The following is a 10692-nucleotide window of genomic DNA, read 5'->3' as shown; positions in this document are numbered from 1 at the left end:
TTCTGGTTATGTTGATATAGGACTCATTTTACTGTGGATATAGATACTTTGGTACCTGTTTCCTCCAGCATCTTCACAAGGTCCTTTGCTGATGTTCGGTGATTGATTTGCACTTTTCGCACAAAGTACGTTCATCTCATGATGTCAAGCAAGGAGGCACTGAATTTGAAGGTAGGCCTTGAAATACATCCACAGGTACACCTCCAATTGACTCAAATGATGTCCATTGGCCTATCAGAAGCTTCTAAATCCATTACATCATTAGATGGAATTTTCCAAGCTGTTTTAATTAAGGCAGAGTTTATTTAGTGTATGTAAACTTCTGGAATTGTGATACTGTGATTTATAATTATGATTTTGTTCTGACACCTTAAACCATACTCTTCTACCCCACCAGCTAATTTTACAGGCCACCATAAGCATGTTGCATCCCAAATGACACCATATCGCCTACATGGAGGGAATAGGGATTTGCCATTTGGGATGTAGCACATGACATCTGGAGATGGAGGGAAAGATTGTTTTAAGATTTATGTAAGGGGGTTTATAAACCAACACTGACTGACTGACAAGCACAGCAGAATACTTGTCTTGGGGAGGAGTTAGAGTAGTCTAGCTCTGCATTGCTGCATTGGTTCAATGAGGACAATGTAGTTACCCCCAAACCGCAGGGCTGGGTCAAGTCGAACGTGACATTCTTCTTTTGACGTGTCTAGTGGAGAGGTGGGAACTGTCACATGGACTGAGGGACACGGGGGTCTTACCGGGGGGACTACTTTATAAACCCCAGAAGATACAGCCTCCTCTATATGACAAGACCTCTCGTCGAGTGTCAGCTCGGTGGCCTCTATACTCAGTAGCAATGCATGCCTTACACAGATTTGTTAGTCAACAGTCTGTGTTTCATTCTATTTCAACATTTTTTTATGCATTCTTAAATATAACTTTCTCGGGAGTTTAAATGTATTTTTCAATGTCATTTCAAGTTAGTTTGAGAATATTTTATACATCAAATGTGGCTTCTTGGTTCAACTCCCGAAGTCATGGAAGAGCGCCTGTCGCCTTCTGCACGTTTTGTCCGAAGCCCCTGGAATAACCATAATCAAGCCGCAACGAGGGTTCACAGTATTGAAGCAATATTGGGATTTAAAGACGAAAATATGTTTCATCAATCTGTGTCCTACAATGAATCAGGAAAACCTGCTGAGCTGAGAGGAAATGGAATTATGTCATCCCCGAAGAAAGAACTCAACCCAAAATGTTTTGACAGTAAGTAACGTTGGCAATATTTTTTTAATTGATTCAAAATTTATTCAAAATGTTATCTTTCATACCAGTAGGCTATTTATAGTTATTTATTCCATGTTTAGGCCTACACATGCGTGCCAGTAACCATTCAAATTAGAGTAAAAGGTTGGCAAATATAGCTCAGAAGTTCATAAATTGATCCAGCCTACAATGTATTTTTCAGGTGTCTGCTGCAGCAGTTTGGGGCCTCTGTCAGTTCTGACTTAACTAAAGGGGAGGATAAATTGCACATTGATGAGAACCCAAAGAAGAAACACCGGCGTAATAGGACCACGTTCACCACCTTTCAGCTGCACGAGCTGGAGAGAGCGTTCGAAAAGTCGCACTATCCTGACGTCTACAGCAGAGAGGAGATCTCGCTCAAAGTTCATCTTCCCGAGGTCCGAGTACAGGTACATCATGAGCAAGCAACTGAGTCCGTCGTTGAAAATGTGTATGAAGTTCGACTCGAGGTCTATCAATGAATGTTTCGAGCATGGGCTCAACATAAGTTCTTGTCTTATCCTATTTGTGAAACATTTAGCAAAAGTTGTGTGTCTGAGTCTTATCAATAAAGTTTATATAAAATGTGGTTCGTGAAATAATCATCGTCTTTAGTTGAATATTCATCTTGTTAAATTACAACCGTAGGCTAATGTCAGGACCACTAAAATATGTTATTGCAATTTATATTAGGCCTAACTTCTTCACTATTAAGTAAATTTTCACATATGGTATTTGATGATAATAGCCCTTTTTTTACATAAATGTTGAGTCAATGCTGAGACCAAGGTCTCTTTTCTAGATGAGCCATGTATAGCACTACACACCAAAATACAATATACACAATCAAATACACGGTATTATACACAACAATACACCAAAAGCAAAACACAATCATAATAAAACAGATACATTCTTCTGTAAAAAGGTCCCTTAATCTTTTGAAATGCTCGAGAGACACCAATTCCTCCATTTTGAAGTGTACTGTCTATCATTCCACACATAAGATGCAAGGAAATGAAAGGCTGATTCTCCTAACTCTCTAGACTCTGAATGAGTTTCCAGAGTTAACCAACCAGGTGAATGGGTTTGATGCATTTTAAATCTTAACAGTGATGTTAGTTAAGTCGAGAGTTTGTGGAGCAGGGCTTTATATAATAATTGTTACCTATAAGTTTCAAGCCTTTGAAACCGTTTCAAGCCTTTGAAATTATCATCAATGAGATTCTATATTCAAACTATTAATTGAGTCTACTAAGCCATTAATGATGTTAAGTAAATAATCATGTATTTTATCTGCAAGATCTCATTGAGTCCAAGACCTGTCTATATACTTACATTATATAGATATTATTTAGATAATTAAAGTTATTCCAATGATGTATCATTATGTTTAAGACATTTCATTAGTAACAGTATCATAGTTAATAATGTATTACACAAAGGTTGACAGTTATCATTCATATATTCAAATAGTAGATATCTTCCCATTAAAGATATTACATATTTTCAAATAGCCTGCCAAAGCTAAGTTTTACAATAGACTGTTGTTGTGCTAATATGTGGAGAGATAGGCAATTGAGTTTATTTGACACAGCAAAGTTTTATTAAGTTGACAAACAGTACATTTTGGCAAAGAGGTTGAACTAAGTAGAGAAGTTTTCTGATTAAGCTTTCTTTCATCTGCCTTTCAGCAGTGTTATCATTGTTAGGGTTAAATCATGTGCAGATGTAGGAACTTCATTCCATCACCATGTTGCAGGAGAACTAAACCTGCTCTGCAGGAAATGTAAAACTTGTAATGTATATTTGAAGTTTAAAAAGCCTTCTGAACTTTGTAATTTCCACTATGAAATTTCAGACTTGATTTTCCCTTAAGAAAAATGTATCAACCCTACATAAATTACATTTATATTATAATCCATATAATAATTCATTCTTCCAGTTGCTACAGGATATATATACAGGATATATTTCCTGCTCAAATTAAGATCCTACATCTGTATGGTATTTCAAAATTTTACTGATATGGTCAAAGTGCCCCTGAATCTTGTTTCTGTGTATAATCGCCCCAGTTCTCATAATGTTGAATTACAGAATGTCTTAAAAGAATGTTGTGATGATTCCATCCCAGGTGTGGTTCCAGAACCGTCGGGCCAAGTGGCGTCGCCAGGAGAAGCTGGAGGTGAGCTCCATCAAGCTCCAGGACACTTCCTCCTTCCTGTCCTTCAGCCGCTCCTCCTCCCAGTCTCTGGGCTCCGGGCTACAGCTGGAGCCATGGCTCAGCACTCCCACCACCACTGCCACCCATCTGCAGTCCCTTTCCGGCTTCATCACCAGCCCATCTCAGGGCCTCCAAAGAACATCCAGCTACACTCCTCCACCCTTTCTCCACTCCCCCAGTTTCGGGCATATTGGTTCTCTGTGTCCTCCTCTGCCGCCCCCATACCAGTGCTCAGTGTCTGGGTACGTGGACAAGTTAACTATGGAGGAGTTGGATCCTTGTAATTCTAGTATTGTGTCTCTGAGGATGAAGGCTAAGGAGCATATTCAGTCTATTGGAAAACATGGTGAGGATGGATGCATGCTTGCATCCCTCTGAGGCAATGCAAAGACTAAAGACTTCTACTGAATGAATTGTTGCTGCATTATAGACATTAAAGTCCAATGTGCTAGAGGACTCTTCCCCACAAGATGATGAACATAGTTTTTTTGTCTTCTTCAATGGTTTACATTATCATCCCAGTCAGTGTTTTTTGTGCATTTTCAGTATATTCAAGTTTTATAATGTACTTTCCTCATCAATGAAATGCTTGCATTCACCAAGATACATCTGGTTTACTCTGGTCTACTTTTAGTTTCTGACTTAGGAAATGTACACTTTTCCTCCTTACCTTGTGCAGGTGTGTAAAGGTATCCAAATAAGCTGAGTAGGTTCGGTTGACGACGAGGTGAAGTGAACATCTGTGCTTGCATACTCCCTTAAAGGGACACTTTGGGATTTTGGCAATGAAGCCTTTTAACTACTTCCCCAGAATCAGATGAACTCATGGATACTATTTTTATGTCTCTGCACCCTGTTTGAAGGAAGTTAGAGGTAGTCTATGGTATCTACTAGCATGCTAGCAGTATTACTGTTTGTTCCTCTTGAGACGCCATATCCAGTACACTTCATCATAATAGTCAAAATTATGATTACAATAGCTCAAGAAATCTTTAATTCATTTTGACATTTTTGCCAGGGAGGTTTTAGTCGCAGATTTTGGTGCAGTATTTCTCAAGTGAAAAACTTAGCATGAAGACTACTCATCTGTTGTTGAATGCCAACAAACACTTAATTGAAGAATCCCTAAGAATCCCCAAAGCTCGAACAGGCTGGGGAAAAACTGACGAACACAGCCAAACACCAAAAACAAACACAAACCTCACAGAATGTTGTCATAATATATGCAGTAACTGTTTACAACTGGGAAGTATAAGATAATCTTAACAGGCTTTGCAGACGAGATTACCTTGCGTGCGTTGAATAAATTTAATTCAACCGCTGAAACCCTCCCACTTGCTGGCCAACAGATTTTCTAGTGAAATTTTTATTCAATGGCCTTCCCTTTAAATTTGGTGTACCTTTAATTAGAATTTTCTCAACAGACTCACTAGAACATATAGATGGGTTGGTTGTTTAGCAACAAAACCGACCCATGCACAACTATGGGGTAAAACAGACGGGGTTGGCTTAGATTGTTGACAACATGTAAACTATATTTAATCTCCAATGTTTATTGAAAACATGAATAAAGTTGCACAATACATTTTTTGACATGTTAGCATAGCATAGCATAAATGTGACAGTCAAACACCTCATAACAACACATGGTTTTCGGGAAGTTCTCAGCTAACCTGTCTATGGAGAGAATGTTTCAGAATGTTAGGGATCAATGAAAAAAAGCCTTGTAAATACATGCATTTTTCTTTCCTTTTCAGCACCAATTGGTAGATAAAAAATACTCTGATCTTGTATATTATTTAGGGTTAGCAAAGTACTTATACATTTTTTTACCTACCAACTAGGTAGGTTCTGCTCTACTATCAGTGCACACAACTCCTGCAAATGATGAAGTCATAGGCCTACAATTAAAATTCTGAATAACGATACAGATATTTCTACTTCACTTGTGGAAAAGAGGCCGAAATACCTGTCATATTGACATGCTTTTCAGTTTGCTGAAAAATGACTGGTTTCACATTTGTCTCCAACGATCATAACATAAAATAGATCTAAAACAACTGTCATTTATATTTACAATCCTCTTTTATTGACTAATTAACTAGGTCTTATTAATAGCTCTTATCAATTTATGAATTACAGTGCATAGAGATTTGGTGTTATTTCTACATATAATTATCATTTTTTTAAAGTAGTGGAATTTTGAGAAAATTAAGTCAAGTTCTGACTACGGAATATCTGTAGACACACCTCTGTCTCACCTCCTTTTCTGTAAATAGCATTGAATAGCTTGTGAATAGCATGATATTCTCATCCACGGGGTCAAGGTCAGAATATGCTTGAAGAGAAAAGTGTAGAAAAAGGGGAATTATGTTCCATTTAGGCACTCTTAATTCGGGTAAGAATTTCCCCTCTTACTGAATGAAGGATGCCATTGAAGAGAAAGTGGAAATGTTGCCTGCAACCTGGTTTCTATGTTGACATTTGCATCCCTATTTTAACAATTATCTTCCGTTATGTATATGTACTTCTGCTAAGACAATCACATCCCAGGATTAATCAATGTATTATTATTGTTTCCAAGCCCTTGTCTAGATAACTTTCTTTCATTAACGTTCTTCCAGTTTGTGCAGCTGACTTTACAAACGTTCATGACCAATTGTCCATTTGTTGTTTATCTCCATACGTTAATGATTTTATGGAAATAAAACTGCATAGTTACATCAACGCTTATCCCTTATTTCATTAATTGTCTTATGTCCTATGATATATGCATGTATTGTGTTGTTGCATACACGTTATGTGTCATAGCTTCACCATGCACAATGGGCATTTCTTATTCATTTGGAGGACTTATTCATTTGGAGACACTTGTTCATTTCAGTCAACATTTGGTTTGGAGAGAAAAAGAGAGACATATTTATTTCTTACAATAGAATATTCTTTTTTGAAGACGATTGCTTTTGCACAATGCTTTCAACTTTTTAGAAAACAAGTGGTTTTATATTCACACTTATTGCTAATTTAAATCTCAAGTCACAGAGCAGAGCGGAACAAGTGAACATGGTGTCCGGTTCCCTCTAGTGGACATTAGTGTTATGAAGAAGGAGAAACGTATCGTTCAACATTTTGAGTCCCAGCTTTATTTTGTTCAGAAAGCTGTCAACTACACCTTTCTTCGAATTAAACTATATATTATTTAGTCTACTTTCAAAACTGGGTGGGTTTTTTTGTGTGTGGGGGGGTCCCCGATGTCATTAGGAATAAGAGATTTGAAAGTCTAGGTTTCAGATCAAATATGTCATCAATTACTGTTTCAAAAGGAATAATAATAATAATAATAAAAAATCTTAGATCTTTATCTCTAAACATGTGTATATTCCCATCGGAACACAGCCATTTAAAAGTGCAGGGCTGATGAAACGTGCCATATCTTTATTTTCTGTCTTTCTGTCAGGAATGATATACAGTGCCTTGCAAAAGTATTCGGCCCCCTTGAACTTTGCAACCTTTTGCCACATTTCAGGCTTCAAACATAAAGATATAAAACTGTATTTTTTTGTGAAGAATCAACAACAAGTGGGACACAATCATGAAGTGGAACGACATTTATTGGATATTTCAAACTTTTTTAACAAATCAAAAACTGAAAAATTGGGCGTGCAAAATTATTCAGCCCCCTTAAGTTAATACTTTGTAGCGCCACTTTTTGCTGCGATTACAGCTGTAAGTCGCTTGGGGTATGTCTCTATCAGTTTTGCACATCGAGAGACTGAATTTTTTTCACATTCCTCCTTGCAAAACAGCTCGAGGTCAGTGAGGTTGGATGGAGAGCATTTGTGAACAGCAGTTTTCAGTTCTTTCCACAGATTCTCGATTGGATTCAGGTCTGGACTTTGACTTGGCCATTCCCTCTCCGTAGGGAGACCGGGCAAAGGGAGGAGACGACAGGACTTTGAAAACCGATCCACAATGACCAGGATCGTGGTGTAACCCTGTGAAGGTGGAAGATCAGTAAAAAAAATCTACCGACAGGTGCGACCACAGCCGTTGAGGAACGGGTAGAGGTTGTAGCTTACCTCTGGGCAGGTGTCTAGGAGCCTTGCACTGGGTGCACACCGAGCAGGAAGAAACATAAATCCTCACGTCCTTAGCTAAAGTGGGCCACCAGTACATCCCATCAAGACAGCGCATCAGGATGACCAGAGGAGGGTGACGTGTGAGCCCAATAGATCAATCGGTCGCGGACAGCAGATGGAACGTACAGACGACCAGCTGGACACTCAGGGGGAGAGGGCTCTGCATGTGACGCCCGCTCAATGTCCGCGTCCAGCTCCCACACTACAGGCGCCACCAGACACGAAGCTGGGAGTATGGGAGTGGGATCCATGGATTGCTCCTCTGTGTCATACAGCCGAGACAATGCGTCTGCCTTAACGTTCTGGGAGCCTGGTCTGTAAGAAAGAGTAAACACAAAACGAGTGAAAAACATGGCCCACCTTGCCTGGCGAGGATTCAATCTCTTCGCCTGCCGGATTTACTCCAGATTGCGGTGGTCAGTCCAGATGAGAAAAGGGTGTTTAGCCCCCTCAAGCCAATGCCTCTACATCTTCAAGGCTTCTACGACAGCTAACAGCTCTCGGTTCCCCACATCATAGTTTCGCTCCGCCGGGCTGAGCTTATTCGAACATAAAGCACAGGGGCGGAGCTTCAGTGGCGTACCCGAACGCTGAGAGAGTACTGCTCCTATCCCAGCTTCTGATGCATCCACCTCCACTATGAATGGCAAAGAGGGATACGGATGAGCCAACACAGGCACCGAGGTAAACAGTGTCTTCAGGTGACCAAAAGCCCTGTTCGCCTCAGCCGACCACTGCAAGCGCACCGGGCCCCCCTTTAGCAGTGAGGTAATGGGAGCAGCCACCTGACCAAAACCCCGGATAAACCTCCGGTAGTAATTGGCAAACCCCAAAAAACGCTGCACCTCCTTTACCGTGGTTGGAGTCGGCCAATTACGCACGGCGGTCACTCTCCATCTCCACTCCTGAAGTGGAAATCCGATGCCCAAGGAAGGAGATTGATTGTTGGAAGAACAAGCATTTCTCAGCCTTGACATATAGATCATGCTCCAACAGGCGACCAAGCAGCTGGCGCACCAGGGACATATATCAGAATATCATCGATATACACCACTACACCCTGCCCGTGCAGGTCCCTGAAGATCTCATCTACAAATGATTAGAAAACTGATGGAGCATTCATCAACCCATATGGCATGACAAGGTACTCATAATGACCTGAGGTGGTGCTAAATGCCGTCTTCCACTCATCACCCTTCCGAATATGCACCAGATTGTATGCACTCCAATTTTGTGAAAAAATGTGCCCCGTGCATTAACTCAATAACCGTATTGATCAGAGGTAGCGGGTAACTATATTTCACTGTGATTTTGTTAAGACCTCGACAATCAATGCACGGACATAAACCGCCATCCTTTTTTTTCACAAAAAAGAAACTCAAAGAGACGGGTGAAATGGATGGCGGAATGAACCCCTGATGCAGGGATTCAGAGACATATGTCTCCATAGCCTCCATCTCCGCTTGCGACAGGGGATACACGTGACTCTTGGGATATGCAGCGTCTACCAGGAGATCTATCCCACAATCCCCCCATCGATGGGGTGGAATTGAGCCAAATCGGCATATTCGGGGGGAATGCGCACGGTGGAGACCTGGTCTGGACTTTCCACCGTAGTAGCACCAACGGAAACCCCTAAACACCTACCTGAGCATTCTCGCGACCACCCCGTGAGAGCACTCTGTGGCCAAGAAACAGTGGGGTTATGGCAAGCTAACCAGGGTAGGCCTAGCACCACAGAATATGCAGGAGAATCAATAAGGAAAAGACTAATCTTCTCCTTGTGACCCTCCTGCGTTATCATACACAAAGTTGTGGTTACCTCCCTGATAAACCCTGACCCTAATGGTCGACTATCTAAGGCATGAATAGGGAAAGGCATATCCACAGGAACAATAGGGATACCTAAACTATGAGCTAAACTTTTATTAATGAAATTCCCAGCCGCACCTGAATCTACTAGCGCCTTATACTGGGAATGCAGGGAAAAATCAGTAAAGAGACCGAGACAAACATTAGTGCAACAGAGGGCTCTGGATGAGAATGGTGCCTACTCACCTGGGGTGACGCCAGAATGCCCTGCCTGCCTTCTCTATTCCCAGAGGAACCAACCCGGCACCGACCAGCAGTGTGCCCTCTGCGACCATGAATGGTGCTCGAGCGGGAACCCCCTCCGGTCTCCCTGCGCACCATCCCACCCAATTCCATAGGTTCGGGAGAGAGGGTGCGGGAGGATGGATCAACCAGACCCCGATCTAGATGTCCACGAGTAGCCAGCATGTTGTCCAGCTTGATGGACATGTCCACCAGCTGGTCGAAGGTGAGGGTGGTGTCACTACAGGCCAGCTCCCGACGGACATCCTCACGTAGACTACAACGGTAATGGTCGATCAGGGCCCTGTCGCTCCATCCAGCGCCGGCAGCCAAGGTCCTAAACTCCAAAGCAAAATCCTGGGCACTCCTCGTCTCCTGCTTCAGATGATAGAGGAGCTCACCCGCTGCTTTGCCTTCAGGTGGATGATCGAATACTATCCGGAATTGGCGGGTGAACTCCTCAAAATGGTCCAACGCCGCATCCTCCCTTCTACACACAGCGCTGGCCCATTCCAGGGCTTTCCCGGTGAGGCATGAGACGAGGGTGTAACTCTTCTCACGGTCAGATGGTACTGGGGAGGCCGTGGCTAGAAACAAGTTCAGCTTAAGGAGGAAACCCTGGCAGCCGGCAGTATCTCCGTTGTATCCCGTGGGTAGGGATAAATGGATCTTCGGTTCCGGAGAAGAAAAAACATTCAAGGGAGATTCCGGTTGTGGTGGTGGTGGCGCTGGAGAAACTCCCTGTCTCTCCCAGCGAGCCATATTCTGGACAATGCGATCCATGACAGAGCTTATACTGTCAATCTCCTCCTCTTGTTCCCGAACGCGTTCCTCCAGCTCCATGAGCATAGTTTCCTCTCCTGCTGACTACATATTTTTTGGTCAGGGATTCTGTCAGGCATATGTGTATAGGTGGCAGGGAAGTCAGGTGCAGGAGAGTCAAAC

The 10692-nt window shown here is 42.0% G+C and overlaps 1 pseudogene; it reads left to right on the top strand.

The window, feature by feature from the left end:
• The first annotated feature begins 1013 nt into the window (after positions 1-1013).
• On the top strand, positions 1014-3892 carry LOC135516982 (retinal homeobox protein Rx3-like; annotated as a pseudogene).
• Positions 3893-10692: the final 6800 nt, after the last annotated feature.

The sequence above is a fragment of the Oncorhynchus masou genome, chromosome 28 (genome assembly GCF_036934945.1).
Source record: "Oncorhynchus masou masou isolate Uvic2021 chromosome 28, UVic_Omas_1.1, whole genome shotgun sequence".
In the NCBI taxonomy this organism is placed as follows: Eukaryota; Metazoa; Chordata; class Actinopteri; order Salmoniformes; family Salmonidae; genus Oncorhynchus; species Oncorhynchus masou.
The sequence above is the reverse complement of the archived record's forward strand: the minus strand, read 5'-3'. Positions and strand labels throughout refer to the sequence as shown.